Source organism: Cnephaeus nilssonii (assembly GCF_951640355.1).
Source record: "Cnephaeus nilssonii genome assembly, chromosome: 12".
Lineage (NCBI taxonomy): Eukaryota > Metazoa > Chordata > Mammalia > Chiroptera > Vespertilionidae > Cnephaeus > Cnephaeus nilssonii.
Genome location: NC_137083.1, coordinates 8820566 through 8843384, shown reverse-complemented (window position 1 = coordinate 8843384; position 22819 = coordinate 8820566). Strand labels below are relative to the sequence as shown.

The following is a 22819-nucleotide window of genomic DNA, read 5'->3' as shown; positions in this document are numbered from 1 at the left end:
AGAGGCATGGAGAGGGTGGTGGTTTAGTCTGAGAACAGGAATTCTCAATGTCGGCACCACTGGCATTTGGGGCCAGATTCTTTTTGTCGTGGAGGGTTCTTCTGGGCCCTGTCGGGTGTGTGGCCACAGAAGGCTCCTGTTCTCAGTGGAAGATGGAAGATACGGATGCCATAGCGATGTGTCACGCAGAGGCAGGGCTGGTAGGGATGCTCTGAGCCAAGTCAGCCGAGCCGGGAATTGAGCCTCAGCTGCCATCCTCCCCCGCTATGCATTCCGCTCCCCAGGTGTGGATGACGTGACCTCAGGTGTGCGGATGACGTGACTATGGGGGGTGTTGGTTATGAGGTCCCCAATGCATGGCCACAGGCCACCGTGAGAGCACGCGTATGCCTGGGACGTCACCCCCTATGATGTTACCTTTGCACGACAACCATATCTGAATTGCCAGGGACCTAGACCTGCCTGAGACATGGCCTTTGCCCTAGGAAAGAGTGGGAAGAAATCACATAGATGAATTACATATGAAAGCTCTCTGGCCAGTATATTAGAAAGTGTAGGAGTAAGTTGGAAGTTCCACTGCTGAACTTGACCCCACCAGGGATAAAGGAGAGGGACAGTTTATAAGTGAAGGAAACATACATGAAACTGTCACAGGGATCTTGCACAGACCGGCTAGCACCAAGAAATGCAACTTATAATCACTTCAGATACCACAGTGCACCCGTAAACTTCGCCAGAATAAGTAAACTTGTCAAAACCCTTATTGTTGGGGATTTGGGGAAATAAGCCCTTTTTTAAAACTTTGCTGGTGACACACAAATACCTGGAACTCAGTGTTCATTGAACCTTTCTGGAGTATTCTTTGGCAGAAAACAGTGGTCTTGAATGTATCATCCGTTTCCCCTGGAAATCCAATAGTTTCATTGTTGAGACTTATATAAGGATTAACCCTAAAGGAACCAAAAGGAATGTATCCAAGGATGTGCACAGCAATGCCATTTATTCTAGTGAAAAATTCGATCTTATGAGCACTATGTGAAATGTGTTAAGTCATGCTGGTAATTAAAAATTGCATTATGCCATAGTGGTAATTAAAAATAATATTTATAACTATGCCAGTTATGGAAAGTAGACATGGAATGGTAGTTTCAAAACACAATGAAATTAGCTATCTTACCTAATAATAGGGTAAGATGCAAATAACCATCACTCCGCTACGCCCACAATTGGGCAGCGGAGGCTTGGGGGCGGGACTCGGGGTGGCCTATCCGGTCATTGAGAGGCGCAGGGCGCAGGACTCGCGAGTCCCGCCCCCCGCGCCACCCGCCGATCTGGCTGTTGAGAGGCGCCTCTCAATGACCGGATGGGCCGCAGAGTCCCGAGCCCCGTGCCTCTCAACAGCCAGATTGGCGGTGGTGAGGTGGGGGGGGGGGGGGGGGGGGGGAGGGGGGCGGGACTCATGAGTCCCGCGCCCTGCGCCTCTCAGTGACCGGATCGGCCGCCGATGGGGCTGCTGAGAGGCGCGGGGCAAGCACTCGGGCGGCCGATCTGGTCATTGAGAGGCATGGGGCCGGGACTGGCGAGTCCCACCCCCCCACGCCTCTCAAAGACCGATCAGTGGCCGCTGAGGGGGGCTGCCGCGGATACCCAGCTCCCCTTCCATCGAAAGCGGGGAGACGGAGCGGATACCCGGCTGCCCTGCCATCTAAAGTGGGGAGGGGTGTCCGCTCCGGCTCCAAGGCCAAAAAGCGGGGAGCCGGTGTACTTGCCAGAGTCCATTAAGCAGGCCAAGGAGCTGGACCTTGCGGGGCTGGGCCTACAATCCCTCTTCAGCTTGAGCTTTGAGGAGGAGGAGCTGCAGCAGCTGAGGCTGGTGGGACAGCATCAAGCAGTACCGCTCACAGGCGACCATCTTTGAGATCAACCCCTCCAGCCGGGACCTGAGCAGCCAGGTGATGTGGGCCAAGCAGCAGAAGGACTTCAAGGCCATTGCCAGCTTCCGGCAGGGCCGGCAGGAGCGGCAGGAGGGCCTGGCTGGTCCAGCCCCGAGCTGCCAGTGTGGCAGGCGGAGCAGCCTGGGAAAGAGGAGGAGGAGGTGGCGGGAGAGAGCATGGAGGATGTCTCATAGAGGTTGTGGGCCGAAAACGGCAATAGCCAGGACCTGAACGGGGAGCCAAGAGGTGGAAGGAGGAGGCCCGGCAGCTGGACCAGGATTTCTATGTCCCCTATCAGCCCAAAGATTTCGACAGTGAATAGGTCCTAAGCGTTGGTGGGGACCAGAGGTGCCTTTGAGCAGCAGGTGGCTGGTGCTGTCCTGGACCTGATGGGGGGCGAGGCCCAGAACCTGACCAGGGGCCGGCAGCAGCTCAAGTGGGACTGGAAGAAGAAGCGGTTTGTGGGACAGTCAGGACAAGAGGACAAGAAGAAGATCAAGACAGAAAGTGGTGGCTACATCAGCAGCTCCTACAAGCGTGACCTCTACCAGATGTGGAAGCAGAAACAGAAAATTGCCATATGCTCAACATCTGAGCCCCAGTGGGCTGCCAGCAGTCAGCCCTGTTGGCAGCGCTATTTCGTCCTGATCTGGTCAGGGCATGTGCAGGAGACAACCAATTGATATGTCTTTCTCACATCCATGTTTCTCTCTCTGTCTCTCTCCTTCCCTTCTACTCTAAAAATCTATGAAAAATGTCCTTAGGTGAGGATTAACAAAAAAACCAACAGTGCATACATACACACATATACAAAAATACATGAATATTGGAGGGTTGGGGAGCAGGGCCTCATAAGTGCACAAATTTTGTGCACCAGGCCTCTAGTATATTATATGTAATAAATAGCAGAGATCAGAAGAGAATTTTTAATTCTGATAGAATTTTTAATTTTATTAGGGAATTCTTTTTCTTGAAAGACATTTAAGTCCGTGGTCCAGTGTTTGTGTAGCCTGCAAGCTAAGGATGGTTTTCACATTTTCAAATGGTTAAAATAAAAATAATATCTTGCGACATATGAAATTCACATTTCGATTCATGAATAAAGCTTTATTGGACCTCAGCCATGCTCACTCATTTACATATTGTCTATGGCTGCTTTTATCCTGCCATAGCAGAACACCAATTGAACAACTTACTATTCCTCCCAACAACAACAAAAAAATTCCGTTTTTGTCACTACTCAACCTATAGTGTTAAAATTGTACCCAATGCTGATGATGATGAATTGTTATTATTATATTTTTCATTTCATCAATGAACGTTTTATGGAACTTTGTTTTTCTTTTTATAGTACTTACATGAAAGCCATGATTTCTCCTCTTGGCGCACAATGCCTACAGCATTTATTGTCTGGCCCTTCCCGGGAAAAGTTAGCCAACACCTGGCCTACGAGACGGCTGGCTTCTCCCAGCCTTCCTGTGCTCAGCAGCAGGACCTTGCATTGGGCCATGTGCCTCTCTGCATCCCTTTTCAAGGACTCCCCACCCCCCTCTTGACAGTAGCCCGCTCCCCCCACACGGGCTGGCCCCTGCCTGCCTCTCAGACCTCGCACGGCGCCCTGTCCTCGTGTCTTCTACTTTAAGGCGTGAGCGTAGCTGTGCTGTTTGCCTGGAAACCCTTTCTGCTCAGCTCCGCTCAGCGGTCACTTCCCTGGAGCAACCCTGGAATGTATAACATCCATTCACACCCTCCCCACAGCACGGATCAGTGTTTACTTCTGTTTATTGGACTGGAGTCCGAATTTTATGGGTTGTGGTCTTTCGGTTCCTAGCACCTGGCTCACAACAAGCACTCTGCTCATTGACCGAATGAATGAGTGAGTGAATGAATGGATGCATGCAAACATCGTGTAAATAGGGCTCAGAAATGGAGCTAGCCCTCTTCATAACCAGTGTTCAGCACTGTGAACATCTATGCTATGGACCAGCATGGCAGATTACTACATGCATGCAGTCTTTGACCCATATATGTAATCTTTGTGTGGCATGTCTGATGGTCTGTAATGAAAAGCAGCCTATCTGGCTTCACCTTAGCTCGGGAAGAGCTGGGGCTTAGGCCAGGGCTAAAAGTTTTTGGTTTCTTCCTTCTACCTCTCACCTCTCCCTTCCTGCCCCTCCCATCCTGGTCTCCACCTCTTCTTTAACGAGCATCTTTTCTTTTTCCAAGAACGTGAGCGTAATAAACCAGAAGAAGGACCAGTGGAGTCTGCCGATTTTTGAAGCGGGCTTGAAGCCAAACAGTCCTCGCCATCCTGTTTCACTGTTTTTCTTGCCCCCTAACTCCCCTGCCTTTTGAGTTCTACTCCATTTCTCATTCATTTAAAATCCAGTAACAATATAAAATTGCCTGCCTGGTGCATGGGGCCACTTATAACTATATTATTATTGTTGCTTTGGTTACAGGATGTAGCTTTTTAAAAAGATCTAAAAAAATACAAGTGTTTGATTTTGAAACGCAGCAGCATTTTACTGATCTTTTGTTTTCTGTGTGGACCCCCTGGTAGTGTCCGAGATGAGAGAACAAACGTGGTGACAGCCTGTGATTTGTCTCCTCGTCATGATCACATAAGACTGTCTCCACACGAGGAAGGAAATATATGCGCCTCTGACCAGCTGATAGGTTCTTCGGAGTTGGGTTCCCCATGCAAAGCCTAACAGTAGGGATGTAAGTTTTTGTAGCATTATTTTTCAATGTTGCTGTTCAAGTTCAAACATCCTAAGGAGGAAACCGTTCCTTATTTAAAAACAAAGGGGCCCTGGCCGGTGTAGCTCAGTGGTTGGAGCCGTGTCCTTTGCACCAAAGCGTCTCGGGTTCTAGTCCCTGTCAAGAGCATGTACCTGTGTTGCAGGTTCAATCCCCAGCCCAGGTCAGAGAGAGTGTGGGAGGCAACCTATCCATGTGTCTCTCTCACATGGATGTTTCTCTTTTTCTCTCTCTCCTCCTCTCTCTTTCTCAACTCACTCCCTCCCACCCTCCCTCCCTTGCACTCTCTCTAAAAATCAATGGAAAAAATATCCTCTGGTGAGGATGAACATAAAACAAAGGGGAAACTGGCTTGCTAACCATTTACTTACCATGAGAAGCAAAACTCTCAAGTTAGGAAGACGCCCTAACTTCAGAACCAACACTCCCCAGGGTGCCGTGTATTTCTGCCTGCCTCTTCCCGGGGGTGAAGTGTAAAAACGCTTAGGGGAAATGACAGTGAAAGGCATACTGGGGCCCCTCGCCGTCCATCCTCTCCTTCCTGTTTGCCAGGCTTTGCCTCCAGGAGCCTCCGTGAGTTGATGCTTCTAGTAGTCTGAGGGTCGCACAGCGCATGGGCGAGGCGGGCCTTGCACAGGGTCAGGCAATGCCAGCTGCGGTCACCCCGGGAGGGTTCCCACCCTCTCTAGGAGGCAGGAGCTCGGGTGCTGTACAAAAACATGTCCGTCTGCGAACGAAAATGCGAAAAATGGAGTCTTATCTGAAATCACACCAGAGCCTTTTTCCGTTTTGTGTTTGCTGTGGTTTAAAAAAACACACACACAAAGCTATGTGGAAGGGGGCTTAGCAGAATTGCATATTTCCCTACGTTCTGCAAACGGTAATTTGCATGTTTACTGGTGCCTTGGGAATAATGAGAGGCTTAAAAAATCTTAAATGCTGTCACTCACTTAGGTCCCCCCAACCCTGGTGCTTTGATGAGTGCCGTTAATAAGGGACCGGGGACGGTTACCCAGGGTTGCCAGTGGCCACTGGGACAGGGAGAAGCCTTTTGCATTAGGCCAAGCCATGGGGATATAGTATTACATTTGTTCTCTGCTTAACAGTTTGCAAAACTACACCTTTGTCCTCGAGTCCATTTGAAAACTTAATTCCGCCCCCTGGTTGGCGGGCTGGCACCTGCGAGCAGAGCAGTCCGGCCGCCTCAGTGAGGAACCCGGGAGAGGTGTGGCGGGACCTGCCACTCACGCGTGCAAAGGGCCATTCAGGGCATATGTATGGAAATGCGTTTCTTTTTCTCAGCCCTGAGCTGGGCGGGGCTGCGGGGACAAAGGCGGAGGCTGCGGTGTGTGCTGGGGGCACAGGGTGCACTCCTCAGGCCCGGGCTTGGAGAGAAAAGCCTGCCAGCGCTGATAAAGGCCTTTATCAAGTTTCCTGGGCGCCCAGGCCCAGCAGCCGCTCTAGCTCAGCGTCTGAGCCCCGGGAGGTGGCAGGAAGGCGCGGCGCGGTATGAGGCCAACGGACCATACACGAAGACCTCCGCCCTCTCTAGCAAGGACTGCTCACCAAAGCTTTCATCGACACCGAAAATGCCGGCTCTTGGCCTTGGAAATCTTTAGAATTACAATGGAACTAACAAGTCCTAGACAGCTGCCCCTGAACATTCCCCCGCCCGGGGTGTCTTCCGTATGTGCACTGTTACACCTGGGGGCCACCTTGGTTTGGAGCAAGGATCTTTGGGACGTGTACTTCTTTCCCCAAACCACTCAGCCCACTGTCCTTTCATGCAGACCTGCCCCCACCCTTTGAATCGAAAAGCCAGGAAGTCGGTGCTTTCCACCCCCACACCCGGATTTCTTCCCGTGTCCCCAGGCCTCCTGCTCAGATTCCTCTTTTCTTTCTGCTTTGTGCTTCCATCATTTCTCCCCATTGGCTTATTGTTTTTTCTCTCCATTTAAAAGGGTTTTTTTTCTTCTTTTTAATAGAAGAAAAAACATTTTGCAAGTTACCCTCTGAATAAAACCGAGGGTTAACAGCAGAGAATCGGCATCAAAGAAGCAGATACGATGCAAAGGAAGTCAGTATTGCTTTGTCTTTAGTTTACAGCTGGGCTGCCGATGGGCTCCGAAAAAATGGGATCGCTGCTGCTAGCGATGCGGGCACAGTGGGGACAGTCAGTACCTCTGAGCTCAGTGGCCACACTGTCCTGACCTTGAACGAGCCATCATGCAAATGGACCGAGCTTTTGCTGCCCAGCATTAGCCAGTCTGACTGATGAGATGAGAACCTGAGCCCAGAGCAGCCTGGACTTGGATCCTCCGCAAAGTCCGAGAAGCTCGGACCAGATGTAAAAAGTTGTTGATTGCTGCTCAGTCATGGAAATCCTGAGGATACAACTGGTTATTCCCAGACCAGGATTTTGTACCTTGTGTTGCTTCGTCCTGACAGACTTCCCACCTATGGGATCCTCGAAGTCTCATCTTTGGGGGGCCCTCCAGTCCTCTGAATGAATTACTCTTCTTCCTGAGCTTGCTTCCCTGAGCTCCAGGGGCTGGATATATCTTAATGCTGTGACTCTCTCCTGAGCAGACGCGTCGAGGATGGAAGGAACTCGGGGCCAGCGAGCAGTTAGCGAGTGACTCTGAGACGGGGAGCGCGTGCCTAGGTCAGGTCTGGCCACGTCGTACACGCTCAGTGTCTGGCATCACTTCCCGAACTAGTGAGTTTAGGGGAGGTACTGTCGTCCCCAAGGCAAAGCCACTGTGGGCGAACCAGCCACGACATGACATCTGCCACCTGCTTGAGCCCCATCGTGGGTCCTGCCAGAACACCGTTAACACATCCGAGTTGTGGTAGGAAGAATGTTTTATACGCCAAGTGCAGGTCTATCAGAAGCAACAAACTTATGGATAGCGGAAGACAACACCCAGGTATTATTTTTAAAGCCATAAAAAGCCCGTTGGCACAGCCCTCCCCATTGTTTCCAAAGAGAATAGACCTTGGACCGTTGCTTTACATAAAGACAACTAAAAGTCAGGGAAAGCAACACGGTGTACCCATTCCTGTAACATGGTAGCAGTCAGTTTCCATTTCCGTGAGGCCTGTTCACCCCAGAGGAGTGGGAGTGTGTTTGCAAGCTGGCGAAAGCAGGTTTCCATCTGGAGCACATGCAGCGTTTAACACATGAAGGTGCAAAAGCAGGCTGTGCCCCCCGCCCCCGCCCAGCGCTCATTGTGCCAAGCTGTGGGTGTCAGTGGGGATCATGTAATGATGCAAGGTGGTGTGTTCAGAACGAAAATGTCAGCTTCCGAGCCACATTCGATTAGACACTGAATCCCTGCTGGGCCTTTTGATGTCAGGCTAATTACTTAGTCCCTCGGAGCTTCAGTTTCCTCATCTGCTAATGGGAAGAACAGTCCCCCCGCCTAGCACACACTGCCCTGAGAGTGGGAGCTCCCTGCAGGGAGGGATTTCTGTCTGTTTTGCTCGCTGTGCATCCTCAGCGCCTGAGCAGCGCCTAGCGTGTTGTAGGCATGCGGCAAATACGCGTTGAATGCACGAATCATGGGGTCCTTGTGAGGATCTAATGAAGTAACCATCGAAGCTGTGCTCACCCAGGGCCAGCTGAGTCGGCAGTGGCCACTGTTGTTTCAGGGACCGGGAAACACTGTGCGAGTAACCAGATCTGGGACTGATAGACTGAGGGCAAAGGCCCCTGGGGTCAGTGCGGGGTGGGAGGTCAGAAGTCAAGGTCAAGGTGGGGAGCCTGACTTATTCAAAGTGGGCAGTCAGGCCAGCAACAGAGAAAACTGTTCTCTGGGCCTTGTGGCAGCTCCAGGAAGCTGAGACTCAAAAACAGGTGGGCAGAGGTGACCCCGTTTAGGTTTTCGGGGTTCCAAGTCCGCCGTGCCAGTAGCTGCTGCTGCATGATGCTGGGGGGTACATGGTTTGCAGCCTCTCCTCTTTCATGCCTTGTACAGAGTGGAGTGGCCTGAGTCCGCGGGGGTCGCGGGGGCAGAGGGAGGAGCTGGAATCAGCCACAGATCAGAGCCATGAGCCCTCAGCTGTGGGGCCGAGGCTGTGAGCAAGCACGGCATGGTGATCCGAGGGGCCTTGAGGGTCCACTCAGTGGAATGGCAGCCTGGTGCAAGTATGCTCAGCATTCAGAGGAGGCTTTGTTTTCCCAGCTGCTCTTCGAGTTGTCGCTTTACAAGCAGCTTCGGCAGTTGCAGACCAGGAGGCTGCCTAGGGCAGTGGTTGGCAAACTCGTGAGCCGCGGTTTGCCGCTCTGTCAACTAATGAGTTTGCCGACCACTGACCTAGACTCTCGATTCCAATAATTACGGGCTGTTGTTCCTTGTGATTAAGCCCCTATCCCAGTGGTCGGCAAACTCATTAGTCAACAGAGCCGCAGTTTGCCGACCACTGACTAGGCGAAGGGCACACGTGTCTTTGGAAGGTTTGCTGGTGATGCTCATGCAAGAGTTCTCGATCGCCTGGCTCGGAGCCCCCGCCTGAAGCAAAACTGTTCTCTGCACCTTGTGCAGCTCCCGGAAGCTGAGACTCAAATGGTACGGCTTGGTCTTTCTCTGCCTGGCTCAGCGTTTCATTTAAACACTAGTGACCGGGGGAATTTGAACACTAATGAGGTATTAGGTGATATAAAGAAATTATCGTCAATTTTATTTAACAATACTATTGTTACATTTTGAAGCGTATATATATATATATATATATATATATATATTTAAGGTGCTTAAAGTCATATATATATGTGTGTGTGTGTGTGTGTGTGTGTGTGTGTATATATATATATATATGTATGTATATGTATATTTATATATACACACACTAGAGGCCTGGTGCACAAAATTTCTGCACTTGCGGGGGGGCGTCCCTCAGCCAGGCCTGCACCCTCTCGCAGTCCAGGAGCCCTCAGGGGATGTCCAACTGCCATAGAGGCAGGAGAGGCTCCCGCCACCACCGCTATGCTCGCCAGCCGTGAGCCCAGCTTCTGGCTGAGTGGTGCTCCCCCTGTGGGAGTGCACTGACCACCAGGGGGCAGCTCCTGCGTTGAGCGTCTGCCCGCTGGTGGTCAATTTGCATATTAGCCTTTTATTATATAGGATATATATGTATATATATGAGTGTATATATATCATCCAATGTTAGATATATGTTTTTAATAAGCAGAGAAGAGCAGGTTAGGGTGAAGATAAAACAGGATTGGTTGTGATGATTGATAAAACAGGTGATGATTGTTGAAGCTGGTTGATGGCACATAGGTGAACCTTGAGGTCCAGCACGAACTCCAGATAACCAAAGTGGCTTGTGACACTGTCGCATTTACTGTTCTGGCCCTGGTACAAGGACACTGAGCCCTATCTGGCGTTTCTCCTCAGACAAAGCACAGAGGACAGTTGTGGGAGTTATTAAAGCAAAACTTTCCCAGCTGGCAGCTCTTCTCCAACCAAGGTCACCCAGATACCGAGGCGTTCTCACTTTCACCATCCTTCCTCTCGGGGTAAATGTAAAGCTAAAGCTCACATTTCATTGCTGCGTTCATGTCTGGAGAGCATCTGACCAAGTTTAACCCTTTGCATTCGCTTGCTTTTTTCTCGATTCCTTTATTCTAATGCTAACCGTGTCGAGTCACACTCGACATCCGAGTGCAAAAGGTTAAGCATCTTACAGTCTGGATGAGCTGAGATTGAGTTTAAGCATCTTATAGTCTGGGTGACCTGTTACTGAGTTTAAGCACCTTACAGTCTGGGTGACCTGTTACTGAGTTTAAGCACCTTACAGTCTGGGTGAGCTGTTACTGAGTTTAAGCACCTTACAGCCTGGATGACTTGTTACTGAGTTTAAGCATCTTACAATCTGGATGAACTGTTACTGAGTTTACGCACCTTACAGTCTGGGTGAGCTAATACTGAGTTTAAGCACCTTACAGTCTGGGTGAGCTAATACTGAGTTTACGCACCTTACAGTCTGGGTGAGCTAATACTGAGTTTAAGCACCTTACAGTCTGGATGACTTGTTACTGAGTTTAAGCACCTTACAGTTGAATGACCTGTTACTGCTTGTCTTCACTGTGCATGAAGATGACTCCCTCAGGAGGAAGCTCGTGCTGGCCTCGCCCTTCACGGAATGGCCTCATGGCCTCAGGAGCTGCTCAGGAAATTCCCACTCATGAATGAGAGTCCAGTCCCCCTGGGGTTCATTGGTGACACAGGAGCTCAGGTTACACAGCCAAGCTGCCTGCTGGTGGTGACATCAGCAGAGAAAGAATGTGAAACACGGCCGCCCCCGCCCCCATGGTGCACTCCTCCCAGAATGTCCTCTGTATTTAGGGGACCCTATTCTGAGGCCATCAAAAGGAGTGTCAGCTGTGGCTCAGCTCTTTAATCCTCAGAGAGATGTAGTTGGAAATGAAAACACGAGTGTGACATTCTCATGTGCAGTATTAACGCCTACCAGTGATTATGGGTATTAATGCTGTGTGGCAACAGGTGGGCGGCTTTTGACATCTGTTTGACCTTGACACACCGTTAAAGTGGGTCAGGGTCAACTTGGGTGTCCTGTTTTGCATATGAGGAACTCAGCCGCATTGAGGCGTGCAGAGGGCCTGAGGCAGAACCGATGTAAGCCAGGATCTTGTTCACAACCAGCAAGTTCTTTTAGGTAAACGTCAGAGGTTCCCAGGAGTGGGAGGCGGGTTATGGCCACCAAGTCTCTGATCCAACATGTTATATGAGCTGAATTGTGTCCTCCCCTGAAATTCATGCATTGAGTCCTAATCCCCAGGACCTCTGGATGTGACCGATGGGGTCTTTACGAAGGAGAGAGGTTAAATGAGGTCATTAGGGCGGGCCCTGGTCCAATATGACTGGTGTCTTTATGAGAAGACGAGCTCAGGACACAGACACACAGAGAGGTGACCGTGTGACGACAGGGAGGAGATGGCCACCTGTGAGCCCAGGAGAGAGGCCTCAGAGGAAAACCAGCCCTGCGGCCACCTTGATCTTGAACTTCTAGCCTCTAGGACTGTAAGAAAATAAACTTCTCTTGTTTAAGCCGCTCAGGCTGTGATACTTGGTTAGGCTGGTGGAGAAGCCGCTCACCAGCTCCGTCAGCTCGGTGCCGCCCAGCTCTGTCCTCTGCTGTCCCACCACACCTGGGGCAAGGTCCCTGGGGAAAGGCAGTTCCAGGGTCAGCCGTCCCCAGACAGAACCTGCGTCTTGTATCTTCTTCACTCCCCTGCCATGCAAGCATCCTCTCCCCCAGGTTTCTGTGCTTTTCTTGTTTTGTCCTTACTGGTTCTGGCTTGTCTCATTTCGTCTGCTGTTTAGAAAAACACAGAAGCTCTGGTTAGAGGCGGCCTTCCGCCTCTCAGACCCTGTGAAGGCCTCCAAGGCCTTTGCTTCTGACGCCATAAACTGCTGAGTGTGCTGCAGGGGTGCTGCATCCCAGAATCAATGGGCAGATAGCTTCTATTTCTAGACGCTCATAGGGAGAGTCGTGTCTATTCCTTGCAACCTTAGATCGCTGTAGCATCCATTACGGGCCGTCTGTCAGCCGTCACAGAGCAAATGGCTCTGCTCACCTGCCACGTAGCGGCTGCCGACTCCCTTCTCGGGACCTCGCTGCTCCTCAGGGATTCTTGCTGGAATGATGGCCCTCCGGCATGGCTGGTGTGGATGGGTGAACGCGGTAAGCTCAGGGGTCCTAGCATAAACTACGGAATGCTGTAAAGCTTTTAACCGTACCAGAGAAACCACAGGAAGTGGAAGTTCATTTTTTTACAAATCCTCTTACTCCTTCCCCTTTTCTGGTCTCCTTTCCTTTCTCTCATGCTCCCTTTTCTTCGTTACTTTATCTCTGTTACCAGAGTTAGCAGGTGAAAATGCAACACGCCCAATTAAACGTGGACTTCAATTAAACAACTAAATGAATTAAAAAATGAAACCAGATCATTGTTTTAGTATAAGTGTTGTTTATCTAAAGTTCAAACTTAACTTGGCATCCTGTATTTTAGGTGGCAACCCTATCTATCTCTCAATATGCCCTCTTTTGTGTGTTTCTCCCCTATTATCTATGTATGCATTAGATAGATCTAGATATAGCTATAGATGCAGATGTAGATGTAGATATAGGTATAGATGATACATAGATATCGATATCGATATGGATATATATATAGATCTCTCCCTCACAGGCTTTACTTATCTGTCTTTCCCCCTGCATACCCACCACACACACTCCTCACCTTCATTTGTATGTATAGGGTGATCACACATATATCTCTTCTCCCCTTTGTTCATTCTTCCACATCCCTACCTGATTATATATCGTCTTTATCTATCTTTAGAAACTACAGTTTTTTCCCTCCCTAAATATTGGTCCTACTTAAAATAACTTGGTTTCCTTCTTCCTTTAAAATGTTGAGAAGTAAAGCACTTGAGCATTAGTTCTCTTTAAAAGCCAGTAAAGGCAGTCATTCTTAGCCTCGTTATTTTGATTTGAGTTTTGTTATTTTTATTTACATTTATCCTGCCTGGCAGGGTCACTGGCTCTTACTGTGAAATGGGCTTATCCCCTTGGACAGAAGGTTGATGGGGCAGATACGTGTCATGTAAGCACCTCGTGGGCACCGTAAGAAGCTTGAGGAATAATGCTTTTCTCTAACGTTCATCCCATTTTATTTTCCAAGTCTTGAGTTCTACCTGTTCATAGGCATAAATTGCTGTAACGTCTATTTTGGGTTTGTTATTGTTGTGTGTGTTTTGGGGTTTTTTTGTTTGTTTGTTTGTTTGTTTGTTTTTGTTTTTGCAAATCACTGTGCTAGGCTGTAATCCCAAATGAGTGAAGCCCATTGGTCTCTTCTCTCAGATAAGACCATGAAAAGATAAGAATACACAGTGACTTGTACTCATTGCAGCCAAGAACAAGGAGAGTGGGTTGAGCCAGAACTGAGTGATAAGGGACTTCAGTCCTTACTGCCTTCCTCAGTGGGCGACAGAGGGGAGGCGCCCGGGCCCCTCCGGGCACTTACGTGCTCTTCTTCTGCACCCAGATGCGCCCTCACCGCCCCCGGGCCCCGGCCTGTGACATAGTGCAGGTAAGCTTTGCTCCCTCGCAACCCAGCATCTCAGAAGCTAGACCCAGTTGTTTTTCTTTCAAAAAGAACCGTGGCACCATTTCTCCCAGTTATTTGAGAAAAACATATAAATAAGTGAACTTCTTAAAATTACTATGCTCCACCTCATTCTACCAAAAGTTGACACAGCCATTGCTTAGAACTCTGCTTCTACAACTTTTCCACAGAACTTTGCGCCTGCAGATTTGTTTGTTTGTTTGTTTGTTTGTTAACAAAACAGAGCAAAAGCTCTGTACAGGCAGCACCACTAATTCAGTGATAAAACACGCTTTCCAGGCCCAGCTCTGGGACCCGCTGTGGGCCGTGGGCATGATCTGGGGCTTCCACTCTCCCTCGACCCCACACCTTGACTTCAGTAACTAGAGTGCTTTAATATTTCTATTTACAATATTTCCGTGTAAACACTAGAATGTACCTCTGTGCGGGTATATGATATGATTTTTTAAAAATAGGCTTTGTTTTTTAAAGCAGTTATGGGTTCCCAGCAAAACTGGACAAAAAGTAGTTTCCTTATCCCTCTGGCCTCCACACACGCACAGCCTCCCCCACGATGAACATCAGATGTTTCTTTAAGACTTACATCTTCTGTTTTGTTAAAGATTCAGCATCTTCGAAACCATTCCTTGGATGGCATTGTTACTTAAAATGAACAGAACAAGTACCACAGATCAGTGGAATTTTTAAATGTGATTTTAAAAAAATGTTGATGTATTAACTTTTATAGCATCTTACATTCCTGTAAGGTAGTCATATTTTCTGCCAGTACCAGCACTGTCGATTCTTAAAATGGAATTAAATGAACCAAAGATTGGAGTAGCAGCTGGCCTGTCAAAGGCAGTTGATGTTGATTCTCGTCTGTTCCTTAACGAGTCTCCTGAGCAGTCTTCAGCCTGGAAGGGCATGGCTGTCATCATGTTGTAGGGAACCCGGTGGTCCTTCCGTGGCCTGTCCCTGTGCCCGGCTGGAGGCCCTTCCTCTGCAGGGCTAACTTCTCTGAGATGCCACGGAGGCAGGGATCCAGCGATGCAGGGGAAGGACACTGGATGGGGATCCATCTCCGTCTTCAGAAGCATTGGTTGGCTGCGTCAGCCTACACCACTGACTACATACAGCCTCAACCAGCGGGCCTAATTTTAGGAGGTCTCAGACAAAAATACAGTTGAGAGAAATGAACTAAAAATAGCCCCCTCTTTATTCTGTTACAATTCACTCCCTCTGATGATAGGCCTGCTCCGTTTAAGCTCAGTTCTTTCCCTGTCATAATTGTCACCAAGCCACGTGGATGGTTACTAAGAACAAGGAAAGCCTGCATTCCCTGTTGATTCATTGCAGCTGTCGTGACCTTCAATTTATTTCTGCTCTCCTCTAGAATTGCTGGCATTCGGTTCAACAGATGCTACTGTATTTTTAAGGGAGGCTTTGAGGTGGGCCCATTTTATTAAAAATACGCAGGAATGTCATTAATCAGAGTCTGTTGTATGAGTCACACTTTGGGTGCTCCAGTGGGCCCCTTCCGTGATTCTCATGACAAAAACGTTTTTAATTCACACTGTCTTTTCACATTAAAGAACTTGTTTTATGTTAGTGATTTTTTTTTGGCATATGTGTTATTTCTAAGACAGTGTTTATTGTATATCAGTGAAAAGTGAATGTAAAAAGTGGTGGAGGAACTAGGAAGGTGGTGGGAATTAGAGATACATTCTGGAAGTAAAGTTCATAGTAGGTCAATTTGAGGAGTTATACAATGCTAAGGGTACGATCTAGGGCAGCGGTCGCCAACCTTTCGGACATCACGGACCACTAGTTGGCGACCGCTGATCTAGGGAGTTCTTGATTTTGAGCCTGGTTGACTAGAAGGATATTGCTGACATCCCTATCACAAGAGCAGTAACAGGTGTGTGTGTGTGTGTGTGTGTGTGTGTGTGTGTGTGTGTGTGTGTATGTGTCTTTGGCGGGTGCTATGGGGGAGCTAGTGAGTTTGTTTGGGGCGTGTTGAGTTTAACGTGCTGGTGGGACACCTACGTGGAGATGTCCAGCAGCCAGTTGGAAGCATAAGCCTAGGGCTGCAAACTCAGCTCCTTCCGCAGTGACCTATCTGAGCTGCATAAATGCCAGCAGGTCCAAAGATAGACGGAGCAGATTCCAGGTCTTTCGGCTCCGCTGGCACATCTCGGAGTCTTACCCAGCCAGTAATACACGGAAGTGTCTGGCTTCCCCCCGGGCTGTGCCACCCATGGCAGAAGCACAGTGAACATTTGTCATTGAAGGATGAGAGCATTCGCCTCAGTCAGGCAATGCCAGGAGGATTAGAAGACGAGCATACACTTTTCTGGAAAATTACAGCATGGAAATAATTTTCTATATTTACTTATATTTGATGTAGGTCCAAGAGTCATGACAGAGTTATAGAGCACATGTGCTGAGCAGCCAAGTCGGAGACCGAGGCTCCCAACCCAGAGAGGTTTGGAAGCGGGTTCCGGGATGAGTAGCATCAGACCCAGCCGTGCGGACAGACCCCTTCGGTGCTGTCCTTGGGCTAAGCTGTGGGCCATTGCTTCTCTAGGAGCCAGTCCAAGTCCACACCCAGAGGATTCTGTTGCATTCTCCATCCAGAGGACCTAGAAAAGTGACTGTGGGAAGAGAAAGTCTAGATCCATCTGCATTATTATCCATAATAGGTGCACTCCTTTGGAAATATCTCCAACTTTCTAGAAATTTTGGAATTCCCTGCCCCCTCTTGGCATTTCTGTTGCCTTCGTCTCCTTTCATATTTGAGCAACGTCCATAATCCTTATCTATTTCAGTCAGCCAAGGGCGGCCACGTGCTGAAAGCCCTCCTTCCTCCCGCAGCCAGCAGGGAGGTGTGAAAGGAGATAGGGGCTGACACTTGGAAAGAAAGAGGTGGGCCAGCAGGTTGGCCCAGGGAGGTGGGTTCTGTGTTACCTGACAAGGGAGGGTTAAGTACAGGCTATTTACAGTTGCGGGTATCGGCCTCACAGCGTAGGGTTACTCTGTGCAGTTTCCATTCTAAGGGCTCGCAATGCTCCCCTTGCCAAGACGGCGGCTGGCTCACGTTTAGTGCACGAATCAGACTCCACCACGCAGCTTTGGCCCTCCTTTCCGGGCCTGGCAAAGGCCCAGCTCCTTGGGCCCCAGCCTTCCTAGAAGCCTCTCTCTCTCTCTCTCTCTCTCTCTCTCTCTCTCTCTCCTTTTTCTTCTGGTGCCCTTCCTGCCCCCTCCTTCCTGCTCTGCCTGTCACACTCTTTGTGAGGCAATATCTACCATGGTCCAAGCCAGAGGGCAGTTGGACTACTTCCTTCCCCCAGCTGCAGGCTTGCCATGTATTTCCTGGGTGTTTCACCTTCACCAGTTTCCTGGGTGGTGTTATTTCTAAGAGGCTGTACAGCCGGCACGGTGATGAAGAGACGCCTGGCTCACGTCTCTGCTCTCTACTTACTAGCCGGAGATGGACAGCCTGCTTTGCTCTGGGCCCCATCTGTAAACCGGGCCCAATACTCACAACTGGTACCTACATCAAGGGGCTGTCCAAGTGCCCTTTCAATGAGTTAACGCATGTAAAATACTTGGAACAGTGCCTGGCACACACAGATGTCTTCTCGTTGCTCTTTGTTATTGCTGTTGTCATTGTCACCCTTTGCATGGTGCAGCCTCCTTACCCAGACTCAGCCACCTGCGTGTCACAGGAAAGAGAAGGAACCAGTGAACCTTGGTTATGTCAAACGGAGGAGGGAAAGGAGTCAAGATTTCAAGCTTGGAATGAAAACGGTCCTGCTGAGGTCATGAGCTGAACTTGATATAGTTTACAGATTAATCTGCTGGGAGGGTTGGGCTGGGCCAACATGTTTCTTTTTGATGGTACTTTTTGTCTAAGAGAATAAAAGATAGGAAACCTCCACCAGATGTGAGGCACTGTTCAAACCCTGTGTTATGTACTAGCAGTTCCCGCCTCCTGCCAGGCCCTTGCCCTTGACTCCCTTGCTGACCTTTTTTGTTGTTGTTGTTTACAAGGCTGTACTTTCCAGATCCAGTGTAGGTTTTAACATTAGGTTTTCTCATAATTTCATTTTAGTCTTATAAGCCTAGGAATAGTGGCATCATCAGAAAAGAGAGAAAGGTGCTGAACTGAATTCTCATTTCTCGGGACAGTGGCCAGAGGATAAAAAGTGTGAGGGCGTGCAAAGAATCGGGGCGTGGCAGAGCCTTAAGGCAGCAGCTTCTCTCCGAGTTCTGTCCGAGCAGACAGATGGCAGGGACCCAGGGGCGAGGGGGTCCGTGTAGTTAATTTGCACAAAATATTGATAGACTCTTCACATGGTTTTTAAAAAAACAAGACGTGCTGATACTAAAAGGGGCATGGCTTCATGTTTGCATTTTTGCATGCTAGGTATTTCCACTCACAAAGAAGGGAAACAGCAATATATAAAGCTATAATATCTGGCCAGACCTGAATAGTGCAGTAGAAAATGGCAAGGTGCTTGGGGATCATACAAGGAAAAGATTAGTTGAAGAAGTTAAAAGGACAAAAGGATTTTGTCAAGTAAACGCTGTTTGATATGAAGCTTAAAAGAGAAGTAAATGCCTTGGCAGGTATGGTGAGGCCAGGGTGGGGGGCCAGGGAGGTGGGTAGGAGTGGTCATAGAAGGGGCAAAAGCATGAGCACAGGCTTGCGAGTGGGAAAGAAACATGTGAGAAATCCACAGTAGCTTAAACTCCGTGAGAAATATATGATGAGGTGGAAGGATTGCTTGGGGCAGGATGGCTGAGTCTGTGACTTAGAGAGTGGAGAATCAGACAGCGGGTGCTCTCAATACAGCCGCGAGGGCAGCCTCCAAGTTATTAGGATCCCCTTGTGGGACCAGCTCAGAGGCTCAGGTCCAGGAACTAAATAATGAGGAATATATATATATATGGCAGCTCTCTGGTCTAGGTAACTGTCCGTTGCTCAATAAACCAGACTTTAAAAAAGGTTAACGGGTCCATCCTTTTTGCACATAGATGTTAAGTGTATATTTGCATTTCTGAAAATGAGACGGAGAACTACTCAACTGCGATATGCCTCATTCTGGAACTACCTGACGTATACACATTTGGGGTGCAGGGAACACGGTGTCAGGCCTGGCAGGGGAGAGTCAGTGTCTGAAAATATTCCCTGGAGTCCAGGCTCTTTGTGGGCCATGCGGGCTGTCCCTGGGACTCAGATGTGCTCATGAAAGGCAGGTACCCTGGCTGCCGACACCTGCCTGTCCGCCCCCCAAGTTCAGAGGAAGCAGGAGGAGGCTGAGGTCTGGGGTCATGAGCAGGCTGTGTGTCTGGAAACCTAAGGACCAATTTTTTTATTTTTTTATTTTTAAAAATATATTTTATTGATTTTTTTACAGAGAGGAAGGGAGAGGGATAGAGAGTTAGAAACACCAATGAGAGAGAAACATTGATCAGCTGCCTCCTGCACACCTCCTATTGGGGATGTGCCCGCAACCAAGGTACATGCCCTTGACCGGAATCGAACCTGGGACCTTTCAGTCCGCAGGCCGACGCTCTATCCACTGAGCCAAACCGGTTAGGGCAGGACCAATTTTAGGTGTGACAGCCACAAGGAGAAAGTATCTTTCGAGGCTGCAAGGCTGAAATTGTAGGAAAATGATAGGGCTTAGATCATCCTGAGACAGCCTGCTAGGTGCGGGTCAGCCGGCTAGATTTTTATTAGTGTTTTGCACAGAAACCAGTATTCAAATCAGACAGATGCGGTCATGGCCTTTGGTGGCCGGGTGACAAATAGCAGGAAGACTGGGCATTTCAAAGTTGGGATGTGCACTGAACTGCCATCCTTCCTCACCCTAAACTGCACTGGAACCTGATGGAGTCGTTCGTTGGAAAGACAAATGGGATCCATCAAAAAAGGAGGGCAGTCACCTCACGCCCTTGGCTCGCTGAGTCCTGCCACTCATTTTTGTATTTCTAATCTTACTGGTTCACTTCAGTTTTTCAGCCTCGGCAACCCCAGCAATGGGCTAATTTGCATGACCATTCTGCTGCTCTGCATCTTTTTGGGGTCGGGGCTATTCCATTGGAACTTGCTCTAGCAGAACGGAGCCCACAAAAGCCTGTGTGGAATCCCCCAAATTGTCACACCCCACGACAACGCTAACACTGAGGAACCAGAGGAGACTTTGGAGTGATGCTTTGGTTTCTCATTTTGGGGGGAAGAGGGAAGGGAGGAGGTGGGTTTGGTGGATCGAGTTGCCTTGGGAAAAGTGTCCAGGAACGGCTTTCTCTCCCTTGATTATATTTTTAGTAAAGTTGCCAAGAATCGGGATCTGCATAGAATAAAAGCCCGGGGTTTATTTGGAAATCTTCTCTTTCCTGTTTCTGTATCCTGTAACCACAGTAACAAGACTGCTTAGGACTGTGGATTTTTAAGAAGCACATTCTGATTTAATGGTTAGTAGCTATTGCAGATGACAGGAACCACTGTCTCTGTGTGCTTTAGTTTTCCATGTTCAAATGAATGAGCCCTTAGCTGCCCTTTAGGTGAGCCTGCATATGCACGATCACCTTAGCCCGGAAGCTGCTCATTCTTTCCCACCTCCCAGGAGAGGACTGGAGGACACATAGTCATGCCAGGGGAGGAGGGCCCTCTAGTGGAAAACCATCCGGGCCCACGGAGAGCAGGAAAGCAAGCCGAGCAGTCACGGAGGCTTGTTAAATTTAGTCCCGCGAGTTGGACTGCGTCACGCAAACATGACGTGCCTTGCCACGTCCTCCCACTGATTTGGAAGGTGTTTATCAACCAACCTGTCATGTGGACTCATCGAGAACATCCTGAGACCTGTGCTAAGTCAGGAATCCGTTCAAAAGCATAACCCTAAGGACGTACAACATTGTTCACAGCCCTCCCCTGAAAAGCCTGGGGGGGGGGCCCTAGGTCGGGTGGGGGGATGAATTTTGATATTGAGATGACCCCCCGCAGGTCACTAGGGCTCAGGTGTGCTCATCTCCAGTTCTGTAAGCAGAAGAACGCCCCTTTCTCACTCTGCCTTCCTCGGGGCCAGCACCTGAACCGGGTCTTGACTGTCATTATAATTCATGGTGCTGGTCACCTTGCAACTAGGAAGAAAGTGACAAAGGGCATTCTCCCTGACCCCTGACCTTAACACATGTCTGAGAGTACAAGGCCAGGTTCTTACGAAAATGTTCCTGCCCTCTTGGCTAGGGTTGTGATACTTCTGTTGAGCCTTTCTTCCTGTCACTAATGATTTATGAACAACATTTTAAAATAAAATTTAAAAATCTCAAAACGTTGTAGTTTAAAATAACGTATTGATGTTAATGTTTTATATGTGTGGGGGTTTCAAGCATGCTGTGTGGGAAACCCCCTGTGTGCCTGTGTGTGCTTACATGCATTCCTAGAAACGATGGAGCAGTAAGGTTGGGGTCCCTAGCTCAGACCTCTACTGTTGACCATGAGCCCCTCTCAAGGATGCAAAAGGCATGTCTCCAGGCAATGAGAGCCGACTCTGAACTTGTGTCCTTCCGATTCATCATGCAGTAGTCGGCCCAGGAAAATGCTGACTCCGCACATTTTAGCTAAAACCACAGTTGCCTTCGTTTCTAATCTGTGACACTGAGGAGTCTCTGACTATCTAGTAAGCAAACATGGTTTGTCCTTTTCTGCACAACCACAATAACAACAAAACAAAAAGGCCTCCACAAGGATTCGTGAGTCCTATCTGTATTTCAAGAACCTTCTGAGGTCTCATATCATCCTTACAGTCTGCTCAGCTCAGCCTGGCAAATATGGCCGTTTCTGAATTCTCAGGGATCTTCCTCTCTGTGAGACTCACATGGGTGCTCGGTCATATGCTGCATGATGTAGTGGCCTAACTCAGTGCATGTATGCCCTTACTCCCTGTACATGCGTATTATACATCCTGGGTCTAGTTCATTTATTCACTCATCATTCACTACTCATTCATTCACCCAGTAAACAGTGATTGAGCTTGTCTGGACCCACGTCCTGTTCTACTCTCTGAAGACATATTGATGAACAAGATCTTTTTCCTGATAGAGAGAAATGTGGGATGGTGACCCTTGAACTCATGAGCACAAATGGAAATTTTCACACTGAAAATGGAAATAAAAATGTATCCTCCATGATAAAAGTTGCAGAGGAAAAAGCATATGGTACCCCAAGCAAGAACACTGGGTAGACTTATTTAGATGGGGGGGGGGGGGTCAGAAAAGACCTCTGGGTGGTGCTATTTAAGGGGAAAACAGAAGACACGTGTATTTCATGCTTTGAGAAATGGTTAACCAGCTCTCAGGTCACGTGGTACAAACCCTCCAACTTCAGAGGATCCTCCTGGCTGTGTCTTCCAATGCAGCCCTCCCCCCACACCCCCTTATTTGCTACCAACCTACGTGTGTAGTTTCTGGTGCCCGCTGGTTCTGATAGCCCATGGACACCCCTGCGTGTCAGCTTGAGCTGCAATGGAAGTGAAACCGTTGGACCTCGGGGCTACTTGCAGAGTTAGGATACAGGTTATTCTCACAAATATATTTATGAAGCAAGTTAGCAGTCAGTGAGACACTTATCCCAATGATGGCACATGCCTGGGTTGCAAGTACAAAGCACATGGCCGTGGGAATTTAGCAGATCTGGGTTTGAACCCAGCCCTGTGGCCTTGAACAGACAAGTTCATCGTCTCAGTTTTCTCATCTGTAAAACGAAGGCAAGCTCACTGGACACTCACTGGTTTTATGAGGATTAGAGTGACACACCCAGGCACCGAGTAGGCAGCCCCTAAACCTTCCTGGAATCCCCTTCCCCCCCCCCTTCCTCTCCAATTCTGTGACCCCTCTGGGTCCCAGTTCTCCCCTTTGCTGCGTGCTCACATGAAGGTCGTCCTCCTTCCCTCCAAACCAGCTCCTCAAGGCCGAACCT

General features: G+C 49.0%; 1 protein-coding gene across 2 annotated transcripts in view; it reads left to right on the top strand.

The window, feature by feature from the left end:
- WIPF3 (WAS/WASL interacting protein family member 3) overlaps positions 1-22819 on the top strand; it is a 64199-nt gene that overhangs the window by 19967 nt on the left and 21413 nt on the right. The window lies entirely within an intron of this gene.